Source organism: Rutidosis leptorrhynchoides, chromosome 4 (assembly GCF_046630445.1).
Source record: "Rutidosis leptorrhynchoides isolate AG116_Rl617_1_P2 chromosome 4, CSIRO_AGI_Rlap_v1, whole genome shotgun sequence".
Classification (NCBI taxonomy): Eukaryota; Viridiplantae; Streptophyta; class Magnoliopsida; order Asterales; family Asteraceae; genus Rutidosis; species Rutidosis leptorrhynchoides.
Genome location: NC_092336.1, coordinates 570,614,504 through 570,632,067, shown reverse-complemented (window position 1 = coordinate 570,632,067; position 17,564 = coordinate 570,614,504).

The window sequence follows — 17,564 nt, the reverse complement described above, 5'->3', positions numbered from 1 at the left end:
ACTCTAAAGATAGATCTATCGAGCCCAACAAGCCCCATCCAAAGTACCGGATGCTTTAGTACTTTGAAATTTATATCATGTCCGAAGGAGGATCCCGGAATGATGGGGATATTCTTATATACATATTGTGAATGTCGGTTACCAGGTGTTCAATCCATATGAATGCTATTTTTGTCTCTATGCATGGGACGTATGTTTATGAGAAATGGAAATATGAAATTTTGTGGTCTATTAAAATTATGAAATGACTAGTTATGTTAAACTAATGAACTCACCAACCTTTTGGTTGACACTTTAAAGCATGTTTATTCTCAGGTATGAAAGAAATCTTTCGCTGTGCATTTGCTCATTTTAAAGATATTGCTTGGAGTCATTCATGGCATATTTCAAAAGACGTTGCATTCGAGTCATTGAGTTCATCAAGATTATTATTAAGTAAATTATAGCTAGATATATTATGAAATGGTATGCATGCCGTCAATTTTCGTTGTAATGAAGGATTGTCTTTTCAAAAAACGAATGCAATGTTTATAAAATGTATCATATAGAGGTCAAGTACCTCGCGATGTAATCAACTGTTGTGAATCGTTATAATCGATATGGACTTCGTCCGGATGGATTAAGACGGGTCTTTACAGTTGGTATCAGAGCGGTGGTCTTAGTGAACCAGGTCATGCATTAGTGAGTCTAACTGATAGTCGTTAGGATGCATTAGTGAGTCCGGACTTCGACCGTGTCTACATGTCAAAAGTTTTGCTTATCGTTTTTGTCGGAAATCACCTGCTTACCATCCTTAGGAAATTACCTGCTCATTATTCTTAGTCTAGACACGTTTTACTGCATTGACTGCATGAATAGGGTATAGATAAAATTCATATCTTAGCGTATCTATTACTGTAACTTTGCCTGACAACTTCCGTAGATTCCTCCGTAACTTATGGGATTCTAGTATTATATATGCATATGTAAATTATGCAGAGTACTAATCTACATCCTATAATCTATTTCTTATCGAAAATCCTTCATCTGATCGTACGAGATGAATCCTGCAACCAATTCGAGTCCCTCAGATTCCGATAGCTATTCCGATAGTTATTCCGACGGCTATTCCGACATAGATGTTCACCTAAACTCCGAAAACAGCATCATCGGCATGAATCAACCAATCAACCATTATCAATTCATTTGATGGGTTCGTAGTCGACTTAGTTAATGGAAACGCGCAGAAGGTAATCCCTTCCACCAACCGAATTCACCTCTTGACAATGAACCAGAAGCGTTTACCGGTGAACCTATTCGAGACACCATTTTCAGTCTCATTTCCAGGGTAACTCGATAAGATTATATTCTATCCACAATTCTGAACCTTATTCATCCGCTTGTTCCGACCGACAATCATCCTGGAGTAATAAGTCAACGAACTTCGCGCTCGAATAATCAATTCGGAGAATATGGTGCAAAATGTACCAGCTTTATCAACATCACCGGCACCAACAGTACCATCAATAACAGCACCAGTACCATCAACAATCCATGCTTCAATATCATCATCTGTACTTTGAGTATGATCTTCGTTCTACCTCATTTATCTTCATTCGACATGGCGAATATGTAATCTCTAAAGTTTTAGAGATTATTTATTCTAGTTCCAACCGAAAAGCAAATGAATTTAATATTATATTAACTCATTAAATCCATGAATACATCTGAAGAAAATATATATGTATATATGTTTTCATAAAGATTGTAATTAAAAATTCTCTTGTACAAACTGTTAATGGTGAAAATATTTTAACGGGTAGGTAATACCCGAGGAATATTTAAATTTCACATCAATAAGTTACATTGTATGTTCTTCGAATCTGTTTCAACAGTCATATACTATCCTACTTACATTCACCGATATACAAATCTGTTCACCACAGAATAACCATATTCATCCAATTTTATATTTGGATTTTGATTTATCAGAATCCAACAAGTGGCATAATGAAGAAAACATTTGACAAAATAAAATTTGTTAGAAACAAACAAATTAACTATGAGAAATTTTGTTAAGAATCCACGCTAACTGTTCCTAGCTAATTGTTCCTAGCTAACTGATTACATTTTTTTTATCGCAATTTAATTATCGCAATTTACATTCTCGCAATTTTATTTATCGTCATTTAATTTCTGTTATTTACTTTACGCACTTTATTTATCGTCATTTAAATTTCTGTTATTTATTTTTTTTACGCACTTTAAATATCGGGACACGTATACAAGGTTTTGACATATCATATCGACACATCTATATATATTATTTGGAATCACCATAGACACTCTATATGCAGTAATGATCGAGTTCTCTATACAGGGTTGAGGTTGATTCTACAATAATATATATACTTTGAGTTGTGATCGAGTCTGAGACGTATACGGGTCGCGACACGTATTAATTAATTCGAACATTATATATTAAACTATATATGAATTATTGGACTGTCAACTGTGAACTATCGACTATGGACTAATAATATTGGACAATTAAAATGAATTAAAATGTTGATTATAATATATGAAACTAAACAATTCTTCAAGTTGCCACTTGATTTCGTCTTAAACATCATTTGTATATTCACGATTATATTCTGCATTCAAACCTTTCATGATTCTTGAAAACACCTCAATTGAGAGGATGAACCAACCGCACTTCATTTACGGGAGAAAAGATTGATGCATATGCACCTGAAAACACTCGAAACCTGAGTAAACGTTTAACACGTAGCTGTGCTAATTCCATTAGCGTTATTATCACCGAAAATAACTTTGCATCTGCTGTTCGAGATAGCCAGTTTTGTCACAGCTCCAGCAAGACAACTTCGACTTTTCGTACGAAACAACCTTATTATAACGTTGATATATACGCGTGCTCTATTATTGTTACCAGAGAACCTTTTATATTCCACCATATTACTATCAGCGTTTAATCATCAAAAAAAAAAAAACAATTCTCCTGAAACCACTTTGGATTAATAACCGATGATTCAGATATCATAGCATTAAATGCAGAGGAAACAGAAAAATAGTAGATGGTCTGAACGGCCAAAAGTTAATGATAAAGAAAGGAGTATTAGGAATGCTCGATAGAAAATTGGGTATTGAAAAACAGATTTAGCTACCCATGAAGGAGACCAAGGACAAATACAAGGACCAAACCCTATATTCAAAGGATTCAGGTAATTCTGGATCCGATGAAATCTTTAGAGAATATCTTGCTCCGAAGTCATGCTGAGTTTCTAATGGGAGGTGATGATTCACAGATCATAACATCATCATGAACCATGTTACATAACTCTGTCATTCTGCTTAACTTCTGAACATATCAAGAAAGTATATTCTTGATAGTTCTATTCTCAGTGAATCTGGTAATTTGACAAATCAAATTGTACTATTACGTTCCTTCTTATTTAGAACATTAATTCTGAAACCTATATCTGCGAATTCTGGACCATTACAAGAGATGCCAAATCGCCAGAAGAAAAAAAAACGAAGGGACAAAGCTCTGAAATAGAAATTGGAGTATAAATCGCAGTAAATAGGAGGGAGTATTAACTGTGAATGACAATGATTATAGGAAACAGAAAGGGGGACATTGAAATATAAGGAGATACATAAAGCCCGATAACAACACATAAATTACAAACCGTGTATATCCATGTTTATCGTAACATAAAGACACGGGAGAATTAAAAGCACTATAACCCCAAGGGCAAAGTAGAAATAAGCAGATTCCTCTGATGGAAGTTGAAAAAGGAGAATGATTGTTGCGATAGTAAGGATAAGGACAAGGATTAGAACTGGATTAAGCATTTTCACAACCTTTTAAATTTAGGAATTGAGTATAGGAATGGTAAAAGATACGAAACGGAAGAAGTTAATTTATAGTGAAATATTTGATAGAGAAATCAAGGCAGATCTCCCCATTTAATTAGAGATATCCTAATTTCCTTATTCGCCGAAGAATCAAATCTTTTAGATTTAGAAGATTTTCTTTAAATCCCCTTGAATTTCGGAATTCAACCAAGACAACGTCAGAAGTTAAAACAATACTTTATTTCTCATTTCATTTCTTTTATGATAGCTTCACTCGTACTCTTCAAGTAATCGAATCGTTTTATCTATATTACTCAATAGTGATAAAACTCTATATATCAACTCATATTCGTCATAAAAACATTTTTATGATTAGCCATGACGACCACGATCAAATTTCGGGACGAAATTTCTTTAACGGGTAGGTACTGTGACGACCCGGGAATTTTCGACCAAATTTAAATTTTATCTTTATATTATTCCGACACGATAAGCAAGGTTTGTTAAATTAAATCTCAAGGATTTTAAACTATGTTCATACATTCATTTAACCTCGACCAAATTCCAATGATTCATGAACCATTATATGAACAAATATGATTATATATATCTATATGTGTATATATTATAACTTGAAAACGTTAACAAATTATTAGATGTATAATACGATACATGAACGTATTTATTTCAAAATATTTTATCGATGGAATTAGAAGATGTTATCAAATGATTGATTTAACAGTTACATTGAATTATGATTATGAGTCTCTGTTAAGAGGTCCACTTGATTTAGAAAACCTTTCCTTTTTAACGGTATTCGGAATATTTGGTAAAAGTGATTTGCCAAAGTGTCATTTACGAGAGTTAGTCAAAAGTTATTATTCATTTCCGTTTAAAATTCAAAAGTGTACTTTACTTGATTAACTTGTGTCTCTCGATAAACCAACTCTTTAGTTTTCATATTAAAAACACTATTTGGTAAAATAACTACTATTATTTAAAACAAGTAAATTATATAAAACGAACTTGAAATGTAATTGGTTTTGAAAGACTAAATATTATATCATTAGATAAATATTTCAAACATATATATTGTACAAATTTACAATTTACAATTTTGAATAAAAATATATATATATATATATATATATATATATTTTAACTTAGTCATAAAACGTCCTGATTTAAAATAAAATATTTTGACAAACAACGAGCCATTGATTTATATAAGCAAATGACCACAACATTCAATTATATAAGTTACATTTTTTTATAAAGTAATTTGTTGATGAGAAAGTTAAATTATTAATAAGGGTACACGTCGCGTAACGTAAAAGGCTAGTTTTCTAGACGTACGAAGGTGCGCTCGAAAAACCGAAAGTGGTTCATGAGTTGAGTGACAACGTACGAGTCATTTGAACAAAAATTACATTTTTACCATGCTCGTAAATATAAAATATTATATAAATAATTATATAGATTAAATAATTAATTAATTATAATAACAAATAAGTGGTGTCGGCAGAGTAAAACAAATATGTATGTTGTGATCTTTTCATATGGCTTGCATGATCTTTTCAAATGGATCACATGTGTCAAAGTACTAGTATCCTATATAAATCAACTTGTCTCGTTGATATTACTACACACATATCAAAATCTATATCCTTCTGCAACTATATATATATTATTAATATTATTATTATTATTATTATTATTATTATTATTATTATTAATCATAATATTATTATTATTAATATTAGGATTACTATTATTAGTATTAGACATAAAATATTACGACGAGGGTACGTACGAATTATTTCAAAAACGGATTTTAGGAGCGGGATAGAACTAAGGAAATTATGGGTTATAGCAATGGAGGTGATGGGTATGGTTCATGGGTATGCTCATAAGGTCAATCTAGTGTTTATCGTCTCCGTTGCATCTACGTACCTTTCCTGCAATATTGAATCTCAATATTGATACGTGAGTACTCGTAAATAAATTTTTCCATACTAATAGTCAGTGACGGAACTTGAAGTTTATGATTAGGAGGGCCAAGACAATGAACATCTAAAAATTTTAAGTGTGGTACTTTTTAAAATAAGTAATCGTCAAAATTCATATATTAATGAAGATGTAAACCATTACAAGTCGACGACTTTTAAGTATGTTTTTAATCAATGATAAATCAAACAAGTTAAAATAGATATGATTATAAACTACTAGTCCTGATTATTATAAACTAATATATTTTTCTAATCATCCAACTATTTAGACTAGATTAACAAATTTGTAACCTAGATCTAGTAAATTAAGAGCAAACAAATTAAAAATAATAATAATAAATAACATAGATACATGATGTACCTATGCGGCTGCAACGAAAAGCCAATATACATACATATTTTGGGATATGGATCGGTAGTATAATTAATAACACACGAGTATGGATGTTGACTTCTTAAAAGCGGGGGCCGAATAAAATAAATGGATCGTTACTTGTTAAGAACACTATCAAATATATACTAATGGGCCAAATTTGTAGAATGGCCATGGCCCTCCTACCTATTAACGTAGTTTCGCCATTGCTAATAGTGCATCCCTGACTAGTGCTCGAGAATATAGGATTATGCATGCTTGTATTTTTGATATTGCCCTTAGATAGGTTATGTTGAATCTTGAATTAGTTACACCTGCGGTTGAGATACGGTATAAGATATGCATGTCCTTGGAAAGCTAGCGAAAAATTAAGAACTTTTCCTTTAGATGTCGAATGGTTCCGATGAACGGATTAGAAGATATAGTCAATTGAATTTTTGATATTATTATTAAAAATGATTATTATTATCGTCGTTATTATCATCGTTCTAGTTTTAATCAAACTATTATTATTACTATTATTATTATTATCATTAAAAAGTATTATCATTAAAAATTGTATTTATTATTATTATTATTATCGTTAAAATTATAATTAGTACTATTATTATTTTTATCATTAAAATCGTTATTAGTATTAATATTATCATCACATTTATTATTATTAGTATTATTATAATTAAACTAATGATAGTAACACTTAATTATTTTAATTACTATTATTATCATTAAAATGAACGCGACATAAAAGACGATTTAAAAACTATTAACAAAATTAATTAGGAAATAATGAGTATGAGTATCATGATGAAATTTAAATATCGTAAGATATTGATTTAGATAAAATTTTCTTTTTCATCAATTTTATCACTATTATTATTAAAAGTACTATTAATATCAAAACTATCATTTTTACAAAATTATTATTTTATATCATTGTTAATATAAAATTCCATTATTTTTATAATATCATTTTTAGTAAATATTAAAGTTGATATTTTTATCAATAGAATAATAATAATTATTATTACAAAATAATACAACTTTTACTTATTATTATTATCAATATTATTATATCAAATAAATATGTAACATAAATTATATAATCACCTTAATAAAATCTGTCATAACATGTTATGATATTAAATGAAACTTTATAAATTTTATTACTTAAAATATATAAAAGTATATTTTTATAAATAAATTATACTATTTACTTTAAAAATATTTTAAAAATATTTAAAAATATAAAACGACGATATTTAAAATATATAAAAATCCTGTATAAATTTTGGAAATCATTTTTAGTCAAATTGACTTTTGTTGACTTTTGTATATTAGTCTCGAGCATTAGGATTGTGGTACACTATGACTTGAACTAAATTATTAGACAAATATTGACCAACATATAAAAATATATAATTAATATAGGTTCGTGAATCCGAGGCCAACCCTGCATTGCTCGGTTGTTCAAATGACGTCATATGTATTTTTACTACAAAATATAATATTGTGAGTTTCATTTGCTCCCTTTTTAAATGCTTTTGCAATATATATTTTTGGGACTGAGAATACATGCGCTGCTTTTATAACTGTTTTACGAAATAGACACAAGTAATCGAAACTACATTCTATGGTTGAATTATCGAATTGAATATGCCCCTTTTATTAAGTCTGGTAATCTAAGAATTAGGGAACAGACACCCTAATTGACGCGAACTCTAAAGATAGATCTATCGGTCCCAACAAGCCCCATCCAAAGTACCGGATGCTTTAGTACTTCGAAATTTATATCATGTCCGAAGGAGGATCCCGGAATGATGGGGATATTCTTATATACATATTGTGAATGTCGGTTACCAGGTGTTCAATCCATATGAATGCTATTTTTGTCTCTATGCATGGGACGTATGTTTATGAGAAATGGAAATATGAAATCTTGTGGTCTATTAAAATTATGAAATGACTAGTTATGTTAAACTAATGAACTCACCAACCTTTTGGTTGACACTTTAAAGCATGTTTATTCTCAGGTATGAAAGAAATCTTCCGCTGTGCATTTGCTCATTTTAAAGATATTGCTTGGAGTCATTCATGGCATATTTCAAAAGACGTTGCATTCGAGTCATTGAGTTCATCAAGATTATTATTAAGTAAATTATAGCTAGATATATTATGAAATGGTATGCATGCCGTCAATTTTCGTTGTAATGAAGGATTGTCTTTTCAAAAAACGAATGCAATGTTTATAAAATGTATCATATAGAGGTCAAGTACCTCGCGATGTAATCAACTGTTGTGAATCGTTATAATCGATATGGACTTCGTCCGGATGGATTAAGACGGGTCTTTACAGTTGGTATCAGAGCGGTGGTCTTAGCGAACCAGGTCATGCATTAGTGAGTCTAACTGATAGTCGTTAGGATGCATTAGTGAGTCCGGACTTCGACCGTGTCTACATGTCAAAAGTTTTGCTTATCGTTTTTGTCGGAAATCACCTGCTTACCATCCTTAGGAAATTACCTGCTCATTATTCTTAGTCTAAACACGTTTTACTGCATTGACTGCATGAATAGTGTATAGATAAAATTCATATCTTAGCGTATCTATTACTGTAACTTTGCCTGACAACTTCCGTAGATTCCTCCGTAACTTATGGGATTCTAGTATTATATATGCATATGTAAATTATGCAGAGTACTAATCTACATCCTATAATCTATTTCTTATCGAAAATCCTTCATCTGATCGTACGAGATGAATCCTGCAACCAGTTCGAGTCCCTCAGATTCCGATAGCTATTCCGATAGTTATTCCGACGGCTATTCCGACATAGATGTTCACCTAAACTCCGAAAACAGCGTCATCGGCATGAATCAACCTATCAACCATTATCAATTCATTTAATGGGTTCGTAGTCGACTTAGTTAATGGAAACGCGCAGAAGGTAATCCCTTCCACCAACCGAATTCACCTCTTGACAATGAACCTGAAGCGTTTACCGGTGAACCTATTCGAGACACCATTTTCAGTCTCATTTCCAGGGTAACTCGATAAGATTATATTCTATCCACAATTCTGAACCTTATTCATCCGCTTGTTCCGACCGACAATCATCATGGAGTAATAAGTCAACGAACTTCGCGCTCGAATAATCAATTCGGAGAATATGGTGCAAAATGTACCAGCTTTATCAACATCACCGGCACCAACAGTACCATCAATAACAGCACCAGTACCATCAACAATCCATGCTTCAATATCATCATCTGTACTTTGAGTATGATCTTCGTTCTACCTCATTTATCTTCATTCGACATGGCGAATATGTAATCTCTAAAGTTTTAGAGATTATTTATTCTAGTTCCAACCGAAAAGCAAATGAATTTAATATCATATTAACTCATTAAATCCATGAATACATCTGAAGAAAATATATATGTATATATGTTTTCATAAAGATTGTAATTAAAAATTCTCTTGTACAAACTGTTAATGGTGAAAATATTTTAACGGGTAGGTAATACCCGAGGAATATTTAAATTTCACATCAATAAGTTACATTGTATGTTATTCGAATCTGTTTCAACAGTCATATACTATCCTACTTACATTCACCGATATACAAATCCGTTCACCACAGAATAACCATATTCATCCAATTTTATATTTGGATTTTGATTTATCAGAATCCAACAAGTGGCATAATGAAGAAAACATTTGACAAAATAAAATTTGTTAGAAACAAACAAATTAACTATGAGAAATTTTGTTAAGAATCCACGCTAACTGTTCCTAGCTAATTGTTCCTAGCTAACTGATTACATTTTTTTTTATCGCAATTTAATTATCGCAATTTACATTCTCGCAATTTTATTTATCGTCATTTAATTTCTGTTATTTACTTTACGCACTTTATTTATCGTCATTTAAATTTCTGTTATTTATTTTTTTTACGCACTTTAAATATCGGGACACGTATACAAGGTTTTGACATATCATATCGACACATCTATATATATTATTTGGAATCACCATAGACACTCTATATGCAGTAATGATCGAGTTCTCTATACAGGGTTGAGGTTGATTCTACAATAATATATATACTTTGAGTTGTGATCGAGTCTGAGACGTATACGGGTCACGACACGTATTAATTAATTCGAACATTATATATTAAACTATATATGAATTATTGGACTGTCAACTGTGAACTATCGACTATGGACTAATAACATTGGACAATTAAAATGAATTAAAATATTGATTATAATATATGAAACTAAACAATTCTTCAAGTTGCCACTTGATTTCGTCTTAAACATCATTTGTATATTCACGATTATATTCTGCATTCAAACCTTTCATGATTCTTGAAAACACCTCAATCGAGAGGATGAACCAACCGCACTTCATTTACGGGAGAAAAGATTGATGCATATGCACCTGAAAACACTCGAAACCTGAGTAAACGTTTAACACGTAGCTGTGCTAATTCCATTAGCGTTATTATCACCGAAAATAACTTTGCATCTGCTGTTCGAGATAGCCAGTTTTGTCACAGCTCCAGCAAGACAACTTCGACTTTTCGTACGAAACAACCTTATTATAACGTTGATATATACGCGTGCTCTATTATTGTTACCAGAGAACCTTTTATATTCCACCATATTACTATCAGCGTTTAATCATAAAAAAAAAAACAATTCTCCTGAAACCACTTTGGATTAATAACCGATGATTCAGATATCATAGCATTAAATGCAGAGGAAACAGAAAAATAGTAGATGGTCTGAACGGCCAAAAGTTGATGATAAAGAAAGGAGTATTAAGAATGCTCGATAGAAAATTGGGTATTGAAAAACAGATTTAGCTACCCATGAAGGAGACCAAGGACAAATACAAGGACCAAACCCTATATTCAAAGGATTCAGGTAATTCTGGATCCGATGAAATCTTTAGAGAATATCTTGCTCCGAAGTCATGTTAAAATCTTGCGGAAAATCTTTCTCCATCAACCATCGAACTCAGAAATCCCAAAATATCATCATCAATATCTTCGATATTTTCATAAATATTCTCGTCCGAAATTATATACCTCTTCGTGCTTCCTGTGTATCATTATATTGGAAACATTCAATAGCAAATTTAGTACCGAAAAGCAGATTATGCGAAAATATAAAGAAAGCCGTGGACAAATCACAAAGAATAAGTTTGACTTCAAAGAATCCAAATGATTCAATGTCTGCTAAAGTCTTTAGTGAATATCTTGCTCCTTACTCTAAACCCTTGCAGACAATAATTTCTATCATCCTCTGATCTTAGATATTCTGAGATATTATCGTATCTTTCATTATAAATATCCTCCATATTTCTGGAGATATTTTATAACTATTCTCATCTGAAATCATTAATCTCGTCGTGCTATCAGTATTACATCACATAGAAACTATTAGTTTCTATATTCTGTAAACTTTCGAAATTTAAAATATGAATGTTTTGAAGTAGTGTTAGTAACTGATGCATGAGTTAGTATAATATAATGACACTTGATCAACGTGATTATATTACAGTAAGTCATGCTGAGTTTCTAATAGGAGGTGATGATTCACAGATCATAACATCATCATGAACCATGTTACATAACTCTGTCATTCTGCTTAACTTCTGAACATATCAAGAAAGTATATTCTTGATAGTTCTATTCTCAGTGAATCTGGTAATTTGACAAATCAAATTGTACTATTACGTTCCTTCTTATTTAGAACATTAATTCTGAAACCTATATCTGCGAATTCTGGACCATTACAAGAGATGCCAAATCGCTAGAAGAAAAAAAAAACGAAGGGACAAAGCTCTGAAATAGAAATTGGAGTATAAATCGCAGTAAATAGGAGGGAGTATTAACTGTGAATGACAATGATTATAGGAAACAGAAAGGGGGACATTGAAATATAAGGAGAGATATAAAGCCCGATAACAACACATAAATTACAAACCGTGTATATCCATGTTTATCGTAACATAAAGATACGGGAGAATTAAAAGCACTATAACCCTAAGGGCAAAGTAGAAATAAGCAGATTCCTCTGATGGAAGTTGAAAAAGGAGAATGATTGTTGCGATAGTAAGGATAAGGACAAGGATTAGAACTGGATTAAGCATTTTCACAACCTTTTAAATTTAGGAATTGAGTATAGGAATGGTAAAAGATACGAAACGGAAGAAGTTAATTTATAGTGAAATATTTGATAGAGAAATCAAGGCAGATCTCCCCATTTAATTAGAGATATCCTAATTTCCTTATTCGCCGAAGAATCAAATCTTTTAGATTTAGAAGATTTTCTTTAAATCCCCTTGAATTTCGGAATTCAACCAAGACAACGTCAGAAGTTAAAACAATACTTTATTTCTCATTTCATTTCTTTTATGATAGCTTCACTCGTACTCTTCAAGTAATCGAATCGTTTTATCTATATTACTCAATAGTGATAAAACTCTATATATCAATAGTGATAAAACTCTAATTAGAGATATCTATGTATTTTTACTACAAAATACAATATTGTGAGTTTCATTTGCTTCCTTTTTAAATGCTTTTGCAATATATATTTTTGGGACTGAGAATACATGCGCTGCTTTTATAACTGTTTTACGAAATAGACACAAGTAATCGAAACTACATTATATGGTTGAATTATCGAATTGAATATGCCCCTTTTATTAAGTCTGGTAATCTAAGAATTAGGGAACGGACACCCTAATTGACGCGAACTATAAAGATAGATCTATCGGGCCCAACAAGCCCCATCCAAAGTACCGGATGCTTTAGTACTTCGAAATTTATATCATGTCCGAAGGAGGATCCCGGAATGATGAGGATATTCTTATATACATATTGTGAATGTCGGTTACCAGGTGTTCAATCCATATGAATGCTATTTTTGTCTCTATGCATGGGATGTATGTTTATGAGAAATGGAAATATGAAATCTTGTGGTCTATTAAAATTATGAAATGACTAGTTATGTTAAACTAATGAACTCACCAACCTTTTGGTTGACACTTTAAAGCATGTTTATTCTCAGGTATGAAAGAAATCTTCCGCTGTGCATTTGCTCATTTTAAAGATATTGCTTGGAGTCATTCATGGCATATTTCAAAAGACGTTGCATTCGAGTCGTTGAGTTCATCAAGATTATTATTAAGTAAATTATAGCTAGATATATTATGAAATGGTATGCATGCCGTCAATTTTCGTTGTAATGAAGGATTGTCTTTTCAAAAAACGAATGCAATGTTTATAAAATGTATCATATAGAGGTCAAGTACCTCGCGATGTAATCAACTGTTGTGAATCGTTATAATCGATATGGACTTTGTCCGGATGGATTAAGACGGGTCTTTACAACTTTAACCAAGTTTTAACCATCAACACACAAAGTCAAGACTAAGAAATAAAATACAACTCATTTAAGAGTTTAAGCAAGATGATGAACCCAGGTTACATCAAGTTCTTAGTTTCGACACAAGTACAAGTTCTATTAAGCTATAAACCTTGAATCAAACTAAATAAGCTAGACCTTAAGTTATAGAGCTTAGATCTTAGCTAAATATGAAAGACCTTTGACTAGAAAGTCTAGATCTTATGTTCTTGGTGAAACCCTAAGTCATAACACTTAGACTTTCAAGTTTTACACAACCATAAGTTATGAGACTTAGATTTTGTAAAGTAGAATGAGCATAAGCTAATGAGCTTTTGTTTAAATAAAGTAGAAGACCATAAGTTACATGTAAGATCCTGTTTTCTCAGATGCTTTGGACGCCGTCCAAAATGGTGGGACGCCATCCCGTTGTGAAGGGCCGGATGCCGTCCAGAAATCTGGACACCGTCTAGATTAGCTGGCAGGCCAGCTGCCTTGTTTTTAGATATTTAAAGTGGGTATTTTAATAATTTCACTTGGGGGCCAAATTTAAAGCCCTAGATCAGTTTTTGGAGGTTCATTTACTCCATTTACAACCACCAAACCTCATCCACTTCAATTCTAGAGAGAGAGTGTGATTCAAGTGTGAGAAAGCTCAAATAAAAGAGGAAGAAGCTTGTTTCGGGTTAGAGCTCGAGCATTAAAGTTGTTTATCTCCTCACTAGCTACGTTTTGATTGTGGTGGTAAGTCCTAAACTTGATTTCCTTAGTTTAATGTGTTTAAGGGTTAGGGTTTGGGCTAGTGATGAACATAAAACCCATTTGTTAATGATTTGTGGTTTTTTGGGTAAGTTTGAGTCATGAGGGCTCAAGGATGACTAACCTAGGGTTTTGAAATGTTAAATGTGTTTATGAGTCTTAAATTGGTTAGTTAACCACTAGCACACCTAGATGTTATGTAAATGGGTGCTATTTGAGTATGTGGTGACCCGAATGCGTGTGGAAACCTCGAATGGGTAAAACGGGTCCTGGATGACCTAAGTTGTCTTGTTAGTGTGAAAATGAGATAACATTGTGATTATATGTGTATTAAGACCATAAATGGCTAGGGTTAGGGTTTTTGGTGAGGTTGCCCCACTTGAATGAATGATTGATATATGTGCATAATGTAATAGGTACGTTACCTTGAAGCCACGAGCTTAGTTTATTGATTCACCAAAGGCGTAAGGTGAGTGGAATAATTATGCGTGTCCGTATATAATGTATTTATTTGTGTTGTATGAATGTGGCATTGTCGCGTTGTTCAAGACACCACATTCTAAGTAACGAGTAGTATTGTTGCGGTGTTTAAGACACTACTCATTGGTTGATTAACATGTGGATGCCGCGGTGTTCAAGGCACCACATTGTCATGGGAGTGGATGCCACGATGTTTAAGGCATCACTCATTGTTTTGATTGACGTGTGGATTCATCGCGTTGTTCAAGATGCCACATTATCATGGGGGTGAGTGAGTCGCGTTGTTCAAGACATCACCCGGGGAATTAGTGATTACGTGGTGTTTAAGTAACACTAATGGATGTTATGAACTCCGACGGTCTTTTAAGTACCGTTCCCTTGTTCGTTTGGTTAGCCATGGTTGTGCGAATTTTGTATTAGCATATTCAATTGTGAATTATATGCTATTGGTATTGCTAGTTCATTGTGAATTGCGGTTATTGGTATATGCATAATGTTTTGCATGGTTGTAGAATTGCTAGCTCTTGTATGGTTTTGTGTAAGTGATGCAAGTAAGTAGGTTATATATGTATATGTATAATTATTGCATTCACTAAGCGTTAGCTTACCCTCTCGTTGTTTACCTTTTTAGGCTCTGGCGTGGACAAAGGCAAAGGTATTCGGTTGGATTAGTGGTCTCCCACTTGTTTTGATAGGGGATGCTTTTGGGTGTTTAGCTTTTTGAAGTTTGATCGAGATTGGGTAGTTTAACCCCAAACACCGTACTCTAGGTGTCGTTTGGAACTTAAACTCTAATGGTCGAAACTTGTATTTTTTTGAACAAAACGTGTAATTCGGGCCGATGTGGGCCCGGTGATGTAAAACTTGTTTTGATGATGAAAACCTCTTAGTTTATTATATTGTGTTATGCTGTGAAAAGGTTTTCGTTTAAAAGTGTCGGGAAGCGGGATTTCTGCTCGTGTAAGTAGGACCCGGAGACAGCAGCTGGAAGGCAAATTGGACGCCGTCCAGATCTGCTAGACGCCGTCCCACCCTTCATTGCTGGACGCCGTCCAGATATCTGGACGCCGTCCAGATGTGCTACACCAGATTTTTTTTTTGGTACACGTTTTGGTGAATTGAAGTCGGGATGTTACATTACACAACTTAGATCAAACACAAAAATGAAACCCTAAGCTAGAGAGCTTGGATTCCTAACAATACTAATGAATTGAAGTCGGGATGTTACAAGTGGTATCAGAGCATGGTCTAAGGGATTTAGGTGACTTGAGATAGGTGCCTAGACTTAGACTTTATTGTGTGTACGCTTTATGCGGGACTTGTAGGACTTTGGGTCGAATCGTGAATTGTTAGTGCTTAGGTTTATGTGAACTAACCTTGTGCGAATTGTTTTTATGATGTATTAGCAATCATCAAGCGAGATAGACGTTGTACTAGCAAGTTAATGCGACGTGCTCACGTAACAATGATTAGCTACCATTGTTACGGGTTCAAATCGTGTCAAACAAGCGATGTATGACGAATGTTAAGCAAGATGGGGTAGTGTGGTGTATATGTATATACATATGTGTTAAGTCCTTTTCGTTTCGTTGTTTAATCTTTTCCGTTTTATAGAATGAAGATGAGAAATGGACACGACACCAATGACGGAAGTACGATTGAGGACGTTGAGTTCACGGCTAAAGTTGAGGCCATCTTTAAACGTCAAAAGGCGGACTTCCTCGAGGATGTTAAGAAAATGTTTCTTGATACGATTGACGAGTAACTAGTCAATGTAGTAAAGGAGCAAGTTAAGGCCGTTCTTCACGACGATAATGTGGGAAGACGGGACTTTCTATAAGAACTTCAAGGATTCTCAACCTCCCACCTTTGAAGGTGAACGAGACCCTCTTAAGAGTGCCCGTTGGATCTCCGACATGGAGGGGGATTTCCGTACTTGTGAATGTCCTCTCGATAAGAAGACAAGGTACGGGTGTAGTATGTTGAGGGGTGATGCTAAATTGTGGTGGGACGCGAAAATCTAAGTTTATGGCCAAGAACAATGTATGGAGTTCACATGGGATGAATTCAAGGTGGATTTTTTCGATGAATACCGAACTTCGGCTGATCTTACTAGGCTTAAGGACGAGTTACGTTCCTTGAGACAAGGGTCGATGGATTTGAACACTCTCAAATCCGTGTTTTTGTCCAAGACCCAATTTTGCCCAGAGTATGTCAGGAATGATAAAATGTTGAAAGAAGATTTCTATCGAATCTTGAATGATAGTTATCAAGAGAAGATAAGTGTGAATGTAGTGAAGAGTTTTGATGAGTTGTTTAATATGGCCAAAGGTTTTGAGGCACTTGTGTTGAGAAAGAGTGGCTTTACTTTTGGAAAGAGGAAGTTCAAAGCTACTAGTTATTTGAACAAGAAGGGTAAAGGTGCAACCAAGAGCGTCGGTAGTGTGAAGAAGAGTGTTCCCGGAGAATTCCGTTATTCTTGTCACAATTGTGGACGAAAGGGGCATATGGCCTGTGATTGCACCAACCCATCTTCTACAACCAAAGTCACTTGTTATAATTGTGGTAAAGAAGGGCACAAGAGGCCGGAGTGTCCCGACTTGCGCATCGATAATGTTAAGAAGTTGGAGAAGGCGGCGGGTACGGCTAGGGGTCGCA